Source organism: Tamandua tetradactyla, chromosome 24 (genome assembly GCF_023851605.1).
Source record: "Tamandua tetradactyla isolate mTamTet1 chromosome 24, mTamTet1.pri, whole genome shotgun sequence".
NCBI lineage: Eukaryota > Metazoa > Chordata > Mammalia > Pilosa > Myrmecophagidae > Tamandua > Tamandua tetradactyla.
The window spans coordinates 24918693-24932040 of record NC_135350.1 but is presented as its reverse complement, the minus strand read 5'-3'; the positions used below and the strand labels follow the sequence as shown (position 1 = coordinate 24932040).

The 13348-nt window shown below is 40.2% G+C and overlaps 1 protein-coding gene and 1 long non-coding RNA gene across 3 annotated transcripts in view; one reads left to right on the top strand and one right to left on the bottom strand.

Annotated features, from left to right (window-relative positions):
- Nucleotides 1–727: 727 nt before the first annotated feature.
- Nucleotides 728–11898, bottom strand: LOC143668016 (uncharacterized). Its single transcript, XR_013168244.1, has 3 exons — nucleotides 11647–11898; nucleotides 10053–10154; nucleotides 728–858 (listed from the first exon to the last, which is right to left on the bottom strand). It is a non-coding gene; the product is annotated as an uncharacterized LOC143668016 (long non-coding RNA).
- A 61-nt stretch (nucleotides 11899–11959) lies between these two features.
- C24H4orf17 (chromosome 24 C4orf17 homolog) overlaps nucleotides 11960–13348 on the top strand; it is a 34498-nt gene continuing 33109 nt past the window's right edge. Inside the window, exon 1 of one of the 2 annotated variants that reach the window (XM_077142725.1) lies at nucleotides 11960–12130. The gene's annotated coding sequence lies outside the window, so the exon portion shown is untranslated. Of the gene's footprint in view, nucleotides 12193–13348 lie in introns of both variants that reach the window. The other variant, XM_077142724.1, reaches the window with a different exon arrangement.

Genomic DNA, 13348 nt, shown 5'->3' with positions numbered 1-13348 from the left:
AAGAAATTCTTAGTGGTCAATGGGACCACATCCTGGAAGGAAAAAAGACACACAGTACAAATAGGTTAAAAAGGAAAAGTGAGTGTGAAATCATTGCCTTAAAAAGGTTTATATTCCTTGACCCTGTATTACTAAAAATGGCCCAAGAACAACAGTGGCAGCACTTTTTCTCACTACCAGTTTTGACAGCCCCTAGCATTCAGATTTTGAGCAATAATACTTTTCTCCTCTCGTCGGATCCAGGTCTCCTTGGTTGATTCTTAGTCTTGGGGCAAGAAAAGAATCAGGATGGTTCTGGATCATTCCTTCATGCCAGAAAGCAACGATGCTTTTGAGAACACCAGGGGCAGTGCTTGAAGGAGATCGAAACTAGCTGGAATGTGGCACCCACTGGCCAGGGTGGCACTTTGTCCAACAGAGCTTTGACAATTGGAATGATCTGAGTCTATAAACAGTTATGAGTTCATAATCATACTTAGAAGAGATAAGCCCTTTTTCACATGTGAAAAAAAGACATTTGTAAAACAGAAAGGAGGCTAATAATTGGATAAGTGTGCTATTTATTTTAATGCTAAAATTAAAGAATATTTAAAATGTCAAAAAAAATTAATGCAGCAACACAGAGGTCTCAGCTGCAGTGAGAATAAAAGGTAAGGGTTAGAGAGAGACAGCAAATGAGCATGATCCATTTTGACAAGGCAGCAAAAGCCAGAGAACTTACCATCTTTTCTTTCTATATAAACTCCCTTTCTCATCACATTCAGATTCTGCCCAATAGCAGTTTCCCCAGTATAATCTCAAGCATAAATTGTTTGTTTTCGAAATGTCCTCGTGGAGGATACAGCACAGACAAAATATCTACAGGGGCAAAAGAGTGAAATTATAATGGTGGACACCTGCCTTCTCTTCCCAAAAGTTTCCACCCTACTCCCGACCTAAATGTACACACACACACACACACATTCATGCATGCCACACTTTGGCAAAAGCATCCAAAGAAGAGGGCCTCTTTTTAACCCTTCCTTAGACAATAATCTCTAAATCTCTTAAGAATTTATTCCTATCGAAGGGCTTCCCATTATCCTACTTTCTATAGAAAACCGAGGCCCTGTTCGCATTGCTAATATCTTCAGTAGCATATTAGAACTGAGAGGCCTTAGATCATTATGAATGAGAATGAAACTTTGATATACTATAAAATGTTATGATAATTTAAATCATGCCCTGCCTACCCCATATCCTCCCTATTACTTTTAACAATGCTTTCTATATGAGCTCCCACATGAGATATTTTAAATCTCAAGCCTAAGTAAAATAATGATGTTTACCAAGTAACTGGTTTGCTTGGATAACTTTTGAATAATCTCTCAAAATTAAGAAGACAGAGATTGTCCCATAGTGAAGGTTGATACTCAAAATAGTTAAAAAGCAAAATGATATGATACCAGCCAATTGAAAATGACCCACCTATAAACATTAGCTCGCCATTCAGTGCACAGCAGCTGAATGTCAGCCTGCTCATGATGCTGTTCAAGAACACATGCCCAGCCCATGCACTTTTGCTAGCTAATATACTGCTGAGAAACCCTAGATACATTTTGTGAGTGAAAACTTGCCTCATATAGAGAGACGGTGTATTAGTTAGGGTTCTCTAGAGAAACAGACTCAACATGGAACACACACAAGTACAAACTTTATAAAAGTGTCTCAGGTGACCGCAGGAATGCAGAGTCCAAAATCCTCAGGGCAGGCTGTGAAGCCGATGATTCCAATGGGGGGTCTGGATGAACTCCACAGGAGAGGCTTGCCAGCTGAAGCAGGAAAAGAGCCTGTCTCTTTTGAATCCTCCTTAAAAGGCTTCCAGTGATTAGATTGAGCACCACTCATTGCAGAAGACACTCCCCTTGACTGATGACAAATGGAATCAGCTGTGGATGCAGCTGACATGACAATGATCTAATTCTATGAAATGTCCTTATTGCAACAGACAGGACAGCACTTGCCCAACCAGACAAACAGGTACCATCACTTGGCCAAGTTGATGCATGAAGTTGACCATGACAGTCCATGCCTTGTCAACTTGGCAGCTATATATATCACCTTAAACCATGTCTAATTTCTAAATAAAAAGCATTAAAACACACATTTTTTCCTTTTACCTAACAATATTCAACTGTTCTCCATATAATTGGAAACACAGTAACTCTCTCCAGAATAGGGTGCAAATCCTTGGGTAATATCCATTCTTAAACTTGATATCTTACAACTTAAATAGTATGACAGGAACAAAACAGCATCACAGTCCTCGTTTCTGTAAATGATCACATGGGAATAGTTCATATTTATCACTACCTTCTTCCACTACCCATTCCATATTCCCTTTACCCTCAGCAAGCACTTCAGCTGGCCGTGGTTCCTTGCCTGGTAGGGTGACCCAAACCTTCATTCCTGAAGATTCAGACCCACTGGTAGTCCTGCCTGGATTGGGTTGTTACAGTTTTCCATTGATTTTAATCACAGGGCGTGGTAGTACTAAAAGACGCCCTAGGGGATCTTTTATATTCCAAGAAAACTCTTCTTTACCTCCATTGTATAGTATCCTATTTCCCCCTGATAGTCAGGGTCAATTACCCCAGACAATAATGCAATTCCCTTCTTGGCTTGTTGATCCAGGGGCCCAAAGTGACCTGGTGGCATTCTTAATTTCCAGTTCAATGGAATCATTGTTGTTTTTCCTGGTGGATGCATTCCTCCTTTTGGAACTAAAACCTGTAGACCAGCAGAGCTCAGGGTTGCAGGGACAGGAAGCAAAAATTTTCCTAGTGGATCACCAGGGGTAATAGTGAGTGGTGCCATTCCCATTTCCACCTCTTGGTTCCTGGACCCATGATCCTGGCTATAAAAGAAACAATGCCATACAGTGGATGCTGATTCAGAGCATATACAGCTTTCTGGAGAACATTACCCCAGCCTTTCAAGGTATTGCCACCTAGTTGGCACATAACTGAGTTTTCAAAAGGCCATTCCACCGTTCTATCAATCCAGCTGATTCTGGATGATGGAGAACATGGTAAGACCAGAGAATTCCATGAGTATATGTCCATTCCCACATTTCATTTGCTGGGAAGTGTGTTCTTTGATCAGAAGCAATGCTATGTGGAATAACCATGATGATGGATAAGGCATTCTGTAAGCTCACAGATGGTAGTTTTGGCAGAAGCATTTACATGCAGGGAAAGCAAACCCATATCCAGAGTATGTGTCTATTCCAGTTAGAACAAATCACTGCCCCTTCCATGAAGGGAGTGGTCCAATGTAATCAACCTGCCACCATGTAGCTGGCTGGTCCCCTTGGGGAATGATACCATATTGGGGGCTGAGTGTAGATCTCTTCTGCTGGCTAATTGGGCACTCAGCAGTGGCTGCAGACATGTCAGCCTTGGTGAGTGGAAGTCCATGTTGCTGAGCTCATACATAACCTTCATCCCTGCCAACATGACCACTTTGTTCATGAGCCCATTCGGCAATGACGGGAGTTGCTGGGGAAAGAGGCTGACTGATATCCAAAGGATGGGTCATCTTATCCACTTGATTATTAAAACCTTCCTCTGCTGAAATCACCCTCTGGTGTGCATTCACATGGGACACAAATATCTTCATGTTTTTAGCCCACTCAGAAAGGTCTATCCACATACTTCTTCCCCAGACCTCTTTGTCACCAATTTTCCAATTATGGTCGTTCCAAGTCCCTGACTATCCAGCCAAACCATTAGCAACAGCCCATGAGTCAGTATACAAACGCACCTCTGGCCAGTTTTCCTTCCAAGCAAACTGAACAACCAGGTGCACTGCTCAAAGTTCTGCCCACTGGGAGGATTTCCTCTCACCACTGTCCTTCAAGGACACCCCAGAAAGGGGTTGTAATGCTGCAGCTGTCCACTTTCGGGTGGTACCTGCATATTGTGCGGAACTATCTGTATGATGGTTCTCTTCCACAGTCAATTCACTGTAAGGAATTCCCCCAAGAGGCCATAGATCTGGTCTGAGAAAGAGAAGATAATGTGGCAGGAGTGGAGACCATGGACATTTGGCCCACTTCTTCATGTAACTTACTTGGGCCTTCAGGACCTGCTCTGGCCCTATCTCGTATATACCATTTCCATTTTACAATAGAGTGCTGCTGTGCATGCCCAACTTTATGCCTTGGTGGGTCAGACAACACCCAGCTCATGATAGGCAACTAGGGTCTCATGGTAACTTGGTGGCCCATGGTTAAGCGTTCAGTCTCTACTAAGGCCCAGTAGCAGGCCCAAAGCTGTTTCTCAAAAGGAAAGTCATTTTCTACAGCAGATGGTAAGGCTTTGCTCCAAAATCCTAAGGGTCTGCATTGTGATTCCCCTTTAGGGGCCTGCTAAAGGCTCCAGACAGCATCTCTATTTGCCACTGACACTTCCAGTAACATTAGATCTGCTGGATCATATGGCCCAAGTGGCAGAGCAGCTTGTACAGCAGCCTGAACCTGTTGCAGAGGCTCCTCTTTTTCAGGTCCCTACTCAAAATTAGCAGCTTTTCTGGTCACTCAATAAATGGGCTGGAATAGCACACCCAAATGAGGAATATGTTGTCACCAAAATCCAAAGAGACCAACTAGGCGTTGTGCCTCTTTTTTTGGTCTTAGGAGGGGCCAGATGCACCAACTTATCCTTCACCTTAGAAGGGATATCTTGACATGCCCCACACCACTGGACACCTAGAAATTTCACTGAGGTGGAAGGCCCCTGTATTTTTGTTGGATTTATCTCCCATCCTCTGACATGCAAATGCCTTACCAGTAAGTCTAGAGTATTTGCTACTTCTTGTTCACTATGACCAATCAATATGATATCTTTAATATAATGGACCAGTGTGATGTCTTGTCAGAGGGAGAAACAATCAACATCCCTGTAGACAAGATTATGGCATAGGACTGGAGAATTGATACACACCTGAGGTAGGACAGTGAAAGTGCATTGCTGACCTTGCCAGCTGAAAGCAAACTGTTTCTGATGATCCTTCCTAAGCTATTGCGAAAAAAGGATTTGCCAGATCAATAGCTGCATACTAGGTACCAGGGAATGTATTGATTTGCTCAAGCAATGATAACACATCTGGAACAGCAGCTGCAATTGGAGTTACCACCTGGTTGAGGTTACTAAAATCCACTGTCATCCTCCAAGACCCATCTGTTTTCTGCACAGGCCCAATAGGAGAGTTGAGTGGGAATGTGGTGGGAATCACCACCCATGCATTCTTCAAGTCCTTAAGAGTGGCAATAACCTCTGCAATCCCTCCAGGAATCAGGTATTGCTTCTGATTTACTATTTTGTTTAGTAGGGGCAGTTTTAGTGGCTTCCACTTGGCCTTTCCCACCATAATAGCCTTCACTGCATGAGTTAGAGAGCCAATATGGGGATTCTGCCAGTTGCTCAGTATGCCTATACCAATTATACATTCTATAACTGGGGAATAACAACAGAATGGGTTTGGGGGCCCACTGGACCCACTGTGAGACAGACCTGAGCTAAAACTCCATTGATCACCTGGCCGCATAGGCCCCCACTCTGACTGGTGAACCAGAGTGAAGTTTTGGGTCCCCTGGAACTAATGTCACATCTGAACCAGTGTCTAATAATCCCCCAAATATCTGATCATTTCCTTTTCTCCAATGCACAGTTACCCTGGTAAAAGGCCATCAGTCTCCTTCGGGAAGTCTTGGAGGAAGATTAACAGTATAAATTTGTGGCAGTGTAGCAGGTTTCTCCCCTAAAGCGACCTGGCCTCCCCTTCATTCAAGGGATTCTGGGTTTATAAACAGTCTCAAGTCTGGAAATTGATTAAGGGGCTGTGACTCTATGTTTTTGTAATTCAGGTTAGACTTCTGTTCACTCGACTTAGGACTCTTTTGTTTTTACTGCTCAAACAAGAATTTAGTAAACTGCCCTTCTATTGTATTTCTAGGTTCCCCATGATTTACTAGCCAATGCCACAAATCTCTGTGAGTCATATAATTTTGACTCCTGCTTTGAGTTTGCTGTCTATTATAATAGCCACGTCTACCTGTCTTTGATGATTAAGTGCTGACACCTGGTTTCTGCCAACTCAGGATTCTGTCACCCCCATTGTGTTTAAGGATTCCAGCTCAGTGATAGCAGTTCCTACAGTAACATCTGACCTACAGAGAAGTGTAACTACAGACCTCTTCAGGGATGGTGGTGCTAGTCTCATGAATTTATTTCTTACTGTTCTGGTAAAAGGTGCATCCTCTGGACATTCCTGGGGTGTAAGAGCAGGCTTTGCATGATAAACCCATGCTAACATTCCAATCTCTCTAAGCCTTTGGATCCCCTCATCTACATTATACCAGGGCAGTTCTGGCATTTCAACCTCAGGTAATGTCAGCCATGTTTTGATCCATGTTCAACGAACCATCCAAACAAACTGCTAATGCCTTTCCTAACCCCTTAAGCTACAACATTGAATACAGAATCTCTCCTTAGTCAGCCCATATCAATAAATTCAGCCTGATCCAGCCTTATATTCCTCCCATCATTATCCCACACCATTAAAATCCATTGCCACATATATGCCCCTGATTTCTGTCTATTTAAATTGGAAAACTCACCCAGTTCTTTTGGAGTATAATGTACCTCCTCATGTGTGAAACTTTGTACCTCATCTTTAGGGGCCTGTTGGGACTTTAGTCTAGTTATAGGTCTGAAAGAAATGAGGGGTGGCAAGGGTACGTCATGAAAAGAATTAGAAATATCTTCCAAGCCATTTGCTTCAGGGTATTCATTTGCAGTTTCATCTGGTGAAACAGGATTAATCACTCTAGGGCTAATCCCTTCAGGAGGAGGTTGGGTGGCCAACTCCTCAAGGCAGGCTGGAGGTGGGGCAGCTATGTCCTCAGGGCAGATTATTACAGAGTTACCTAGAGAAGACTCACCATGACCTAGGGTTTCAACTTCACCCCCGACATCATTGTCAATCCATATGTCACCATCCCATTTTTCAGGATCCTATTCCTTTCCAATCAATGCCCTCACTTTCACGGCAGACACCATGCACCACTGCGATTTCAGTTTATGTTGTAAAGTTGCTATTCTAACAATAAGATTCTGAGTCTGATTTTCAGAGATCTCAAGTCTACGGCTACAAGAAATAAGATTTTCCATCAGGATATTCATAGAAATGTCTACATCTGTCAGACGGTGCTTAAGCTTCTCATTTGAAGCCTTAAGCCCATCCCTTTCACTCCTTAATGTAGCCAGTGTGTTTAACAACAACCAGTCAACATCTCTATACCTCTTATTTCCAAAAAACTCTGTAAAGGGGTCAAAAACATTATCCCCTAGAGCCTGGCTTCATACAAGCGAAGCATTAGGAGAGCCGAACTGTGATATTTTGACTATTTCTTTGCCAATTCACTCCATGGATTGGGAGTGTTATTCTGATTGTGGGAATCAGAGTCCTTAGTGCCTTTGAGTCCAGTCAGAGTAGAAAACCATTCATAAAAACCCATTTTTAAGATTCTGTTCCTTAAGAACCACTCCTGGTACCAAGATGTATTAGTTAGGGTTCTCTAGAGAAACAGACTCAACACGGAACACTCGCAAATATAAAATTTATAATAGTGTCTCACATGACCGCGGGAATGCAGAGTCCAGAATTTGCAGGGAAGGCTGTGAAGCTGACGATTCCGATGGAGGGTCTGGACGCACTCCACAGGAGAGGTTTGCTGGCCGAAGCAGGAAGAGAGCCTGTCTCTTTTGAATCCTCCTTAAAAGGCTTCCAGTGATTAGATTGAGCATGACTCATTGCAGAAGACACTCCCCTTGGCTGATGACAAATGGAATCAGCTGTGGATGTAGCTGACATGATCATGATCTAATTCTATGAAATGTCCTCATTGCAACAGACAGGCCAGCACTTGCCCAACCAGGCAAACAGGTACCACCATTTGGCCAAGTTGACACATGAAGCTGACTAAGACAAACGGCAATCAAAAGCATGGAAACAAATCATTTGTTATGCTTGAATGTTGTCTGAGTATTTTTTATGAATTTCATTTCCTACTTATTTTCTACTTCTGTAGAATAAATTACCACAAACATAGCAGGTTAAAAGAATACACATTTATTACCTCACAGTTTCCATAGATCATGAGTCCATGTATGGCCTAGCTTTAAATGGGTCCTAAACAAGGTGGCAATCAGGTTGTCAGTCAGCTAAGACTGGGGTCACATCCGAGGCTCAGGTTACCTCTTCCAAATTCACCTTGTTTTTGGTAGAAATCATTTTCTTACAGCTGTAGAACTCATGGCAGCTGGCTTCTACAAGGCCAGAAAGTGAGTTTCTCTGAACTCAGGGACAGCCTAAATCCCTGGTTAAGTGGTTGCCTTATTAGATCACACTCACCCAAGATTATTTCATTTTGATTAACTCAAAGTCATTCTGATTAAGGACTTTAATTATATCTGCAAAATCTCTTCACCTTTGCCTTTAATGTAACCTAATCACAGAAGTGACATCCATCATATTTTCAGGTCCCATCAACGTGCAAAGAACGCATATACAGGGTGTGTTCAAGAATTTGGGGAACCATCTTAGAATTTTTTTTTTTACCACACTTATGTAGGCATTTTTGTTGTACTCTGAAAGTCAAAAATACTATTATCTGGGATTGCCGATACTTGCTGCCAATTAAAGGCTGAACCATGCCTACATTTTCACATTCAACAGAATGAGTTTAGGGTGGGTAAGACACTAGATATGATGCAGCTTTATTCTTGCACTATTTTAAATTAACAGTTTTGTATATCATAAATTATTTACATTGCCTTCATATATGTAATCAGATACCTGTGGCATTTGTTTCTTTTTTATTTTAGTATTGACTCAGATCTCAAGGTCTTCCAGGAATTATATCTGAGACATTTTGATAGTAAATCCAAATTGAGGATTTTAACTGATCAAAATGAACAGGTATAACCAGTTCACAGCTCCAAGAGATGGCTACACTGCTTCTGCGTAAGAAATCAGACTTCACAGAGTGACCTGCATATTCATGCCCAAAATGTCTGTGGAAAATGACCAACCTTTGAAGCTTCTTGCTTGTGATTATCCTAACCAATGTTTAAAAATCACGAATCACCATTAATAAATGAATGCATACAGTCCTAGAAATCTCTTCATCTTTTCTATGTTTGCTGAAAATAATGGAGTGTCCTGAACTAGAAAGAGTCTGTTGATTACTAAGAAACAGGGATACAAGTACCACCCTGAACAGTGCACGAGAGTGACCTCTGTCCTCTTGGCTCTGACAGAATCAATGCAAACAGTGCCCAAACAAACCAGTTGCTTCATTTTTCCCAATAACGAGACAAGAAAGGTCCCCATCGCTCTTCGTAAAAGGAATACTGCATGCTATAGCTGAAACATAGCCATGGTTAAGTTTACCTGCAATGGACTCTTTGCCCACTCTAAGGAAAGGTACAACCACAGAGAGCATAGATGCCCATTACACAGAGAGAAGGTACTAATGTCAGGATGCATGTTAGAGACTGCTGTTTACAAACCAATAGACATTTCTTCCTCTTTCCTTAGTAAATGAACTCCTGTTTTAGAATGGGGTGTCAACATATCTTGTTGAGAAGATACATTTTTTATCTTACGTTGCAGCTAGAAATTGTCAATGAGATCTGGATTACTGTTTGGAACTCATGGAAAAGCTCTTACAAAAGAAGCAGAGAGCTAACACATGCTCTTTTCTGTCCTTACCCTCCTTTCCTCTTGCTTCCTACCTGGAATATGGATTTGATGTCTAGAAATATAGCAGCCATCTTGGATGGACAAGAAAAATTTCAAGAATGGAAACCTAAATATATGCATTTATGCATATGTATATGTATTATGTATGTGTAAGATGTATTTAGGAAGATAGACCTAAAGTGTAGAACAAGGGTAAGTCTCTAATGACACCACGAAGCTTCCCTATCGCCCCAACTGCTTACCTCTGGAACTCTTTTATGTGAGGAAGAAATAAATTTCCACCTTGCTTACAGCACTGCTCTTTCCAGTCTCTGTTAAATAGACTGTGAAATGTAAGTTCCTGACTGAAACAAAGTATAGAATAAAAATGTTAAAATTAACATTGAAAATCCTTTAAATTTCCATAAAATAAAATAGTCTATTAGAGTTCCCACATGGTGTGTGGAGGCATGAATGAATTATAGGCATGTAGAGGTATTGAGCCTTTAAGTTTGGGGGCCATTCAAGAAAATAGATTAAATTAGGCTCTATCCTTCAATTGTTTAAAATTAGTACTTGCCTTTCAGAAAGTATCTACAGTGTATTCAGAGATTGTAATTCAGAAATTAGAAATTTTGTGTGCTCTGAAATGAAAAGCATTGGTAAGCACCAGTATATACAATCCTGACAGTAATATGTCTGTGCATGTGTATGATTCTATCTTTATCTTTCACAATAATTTTTATTAGACTTCTTCTCATTGTATTAGTGAACCTTGTTAAATTTAGTTAAGATGAAAATTTTTTCTTCAAAGCTGCTGAATAATCATCAGCATTGACATCTTGACTTCCTGAACAAGGTATTTCATTCACAATGATTAAGAAAACCTTGACTAAAGCAAGAAATGTTTACGTGGTCCAAAATTTGTATTTTGACTATTTCCTAATTTAACTTGTATGGACAATTTAGTTGAACACCATTGTACATGGAACCTTGAATAGGACATGGGATTTTGTAGGTTTGTCCAGGTTACCGTGATGCTCTAATAAATCCCAGAGTAATCTGAATAGTGAATAAAGAAGTATTTGCAAAGCCCCCTTGGGGGAAGGGGAGAAGGGGAAGGTTCAACATCACCATTTGGAGAATTCCTGATATTCTCGCAAGCAGTGGGAACAACCAAATCAATAGGCTGAGCCCTCAGTCTTGGAGTTTGTTCCCATGAAATTTATCCCCACATGGGATAGGTTAAGCCTACTTAAAATTAGGCCTAAGAGTCACCCCCAGAGAACCTCTTTGTTGCTCAAATGTGGCCTCTGTCTCTTTCTCTCTCAGCCAGCATGGCAAGTGAACTCACAGTCCTCCCCCTCTCTACATGGGACATAACTCCCAGGGGTGTAAACCTCCCTATGTGGGATAGAAATCCTAGAATGAACAGGGACTCAACATCAGGGGATTGAGAAAAACTTTTTGACCGAAAGGAGGAAGAGAAAAATGAGACAAAATAAATTGTCAGTGGCTGAGAGATTTCAAACAGATTCAAGAGGTTACCCTGGAGGTTATTCTTATGCATGATATAGATCTCCTCTTTTTAGTTTATGGTGTATTAGAGTGGCTAGAGGGAAGTGCCTGAAACTGTAGAGCTGTGTTCCAGTAGCCATGTTTCTTGAAGATGATTGTATAATGATATAGCTTTCACAATGTAGCTGTGTGATTGTGATGCACCTTTTATCTAAGGTATGGACAGATGAGTAAAAAATATGGATAAAATAATAGACAAATAATAGGGGGAACAAAGATTAAAATAAATTGAGTAAATTGGACAAAAATAGAAAAAGAAAACCTTGAAAACGTTCATACCTTCTCGTCCCAGGTTTTGTACCGAGCTAAATTTCATTCTGTCCTGATGGTAGGTGTTCCTTGAATAGAATTATAAAAAGAGTTGTTGAGCTGTATCAATTGTTCTTTATTTCATCTTTATTCTTTCTTTTGCATGTGACACTATTATATGTTTGAAACTGAGGAAAGCCATTTGATACCCTGTGATTTTGTCAAGCTGTGAGCAAGTGGGGCTCTGAGAAGAATGGCAAGCAAAGAAAGTGGGTCTGGAGCTCAGGCTTCCCCAAAGAATGTTACCATGTTGCTAAGCTATATAGTGTATCTTAACAACCAGAGAACCACAGAGGCTCCTTGGAGTGAGAGTAGGAGAAACTGGAGGGAGACAGCTATATTCTTTTGGAAGCTTTAGACATTAAGCTGTCCTTACCAATTAAAAATTCTCAGCTCAGATGTAAAGTTTTAAGAAAATCAAAGAAAACTCAGTCTAGACTCATCTCAGGGCTAGGTGGGTATCAACAGACTTGGGTTCCCGCTATTCAGATCATCCACCTTTCAAACTGTCCTCAGGTTTAGTTTCAAATTCATCTTTAAAATAATTTTCAAAAAAATTAGGTACGATTTAGTGAACCTCGAGCTCATTTCTTTTCAAAACAAAGTGAAAGCAAGATAAGTCTATTTCAAGGAAATTGGTTATTATCTTTTAAAGTAAAATACCTATTTGAAGAGGATCATATGAGTAAAATATGCCAAGTTTGCAGGATAAGGCATTTATTCAATGGAAAATATTTTGTTGCAATTCAACAAATATGTACTGATCATATACAAGGTAATAGGCAGTGTTCTAGTTATGGGTAATAGAGATTTTTAAAAAACTGGGCTTTATCATTGCTTGCTTGATTATTATGTTCTATTGAGAGAAGCAAAAAATAATATAATGTAAAAAATAGTATCAGAAAGTGATACACCATGTGAAGACAACTTAAGAAGAATAATAGAGAGTGATTGAGGATGGGATGATGGTGCATGTTATTTTAGAAAGGGAGCTAGGAGACCTTTTGGAGAAAGTGTAGTATAGACAGAAATGTATGACATGAGAGACGAAGGCATGGAAAATCCAAGTGGAGATCTTTCCAGGCTAGGGAATCTACAAGCACAAAATTAGTCAGTATTTATTGGCAAAACAATAGTCTTTACATCCCTAAGAGTTCATAGAAACTTCTGGCTATTCTTAATTAATTAAATATTGGCATTCTTCTTTTGTAAACATATACTTTCCAGTGTGCTATTTGGATTAAGAATATTAACATTCAATACAGATTTACATTGTATTTTCTAAGTCATAATGGCCAGAATCAGAGCTAAGTGGATTAATAATCTTTCAAAAACCACCTATTTTGAGGATTATGTGTAATTTTGTCTAAAAATTGTCAATAATTTACTAATATATCAGTAAGATCAAGAAGCAATTAGGAGATGTGATCCAGTAGATGTGTTTCTTGAAAATGATTGTATAATGATATATCTTTTACAATGTGACTGTATGATTGTGAAAATCTTGTGTCTGATGCTCCTTTGATCTATGATATGGACAGATGAGTAAAAAATATGGATTAAAAAGTAAACAAAATAGAGGGAACAAAGGTTAAAATAAATTAAGTAGGTTTAAATACTATATGGTCAATGAGAGGGAGGGGTAAGGAGTTTGGTTTGTATTAGTTTTTTC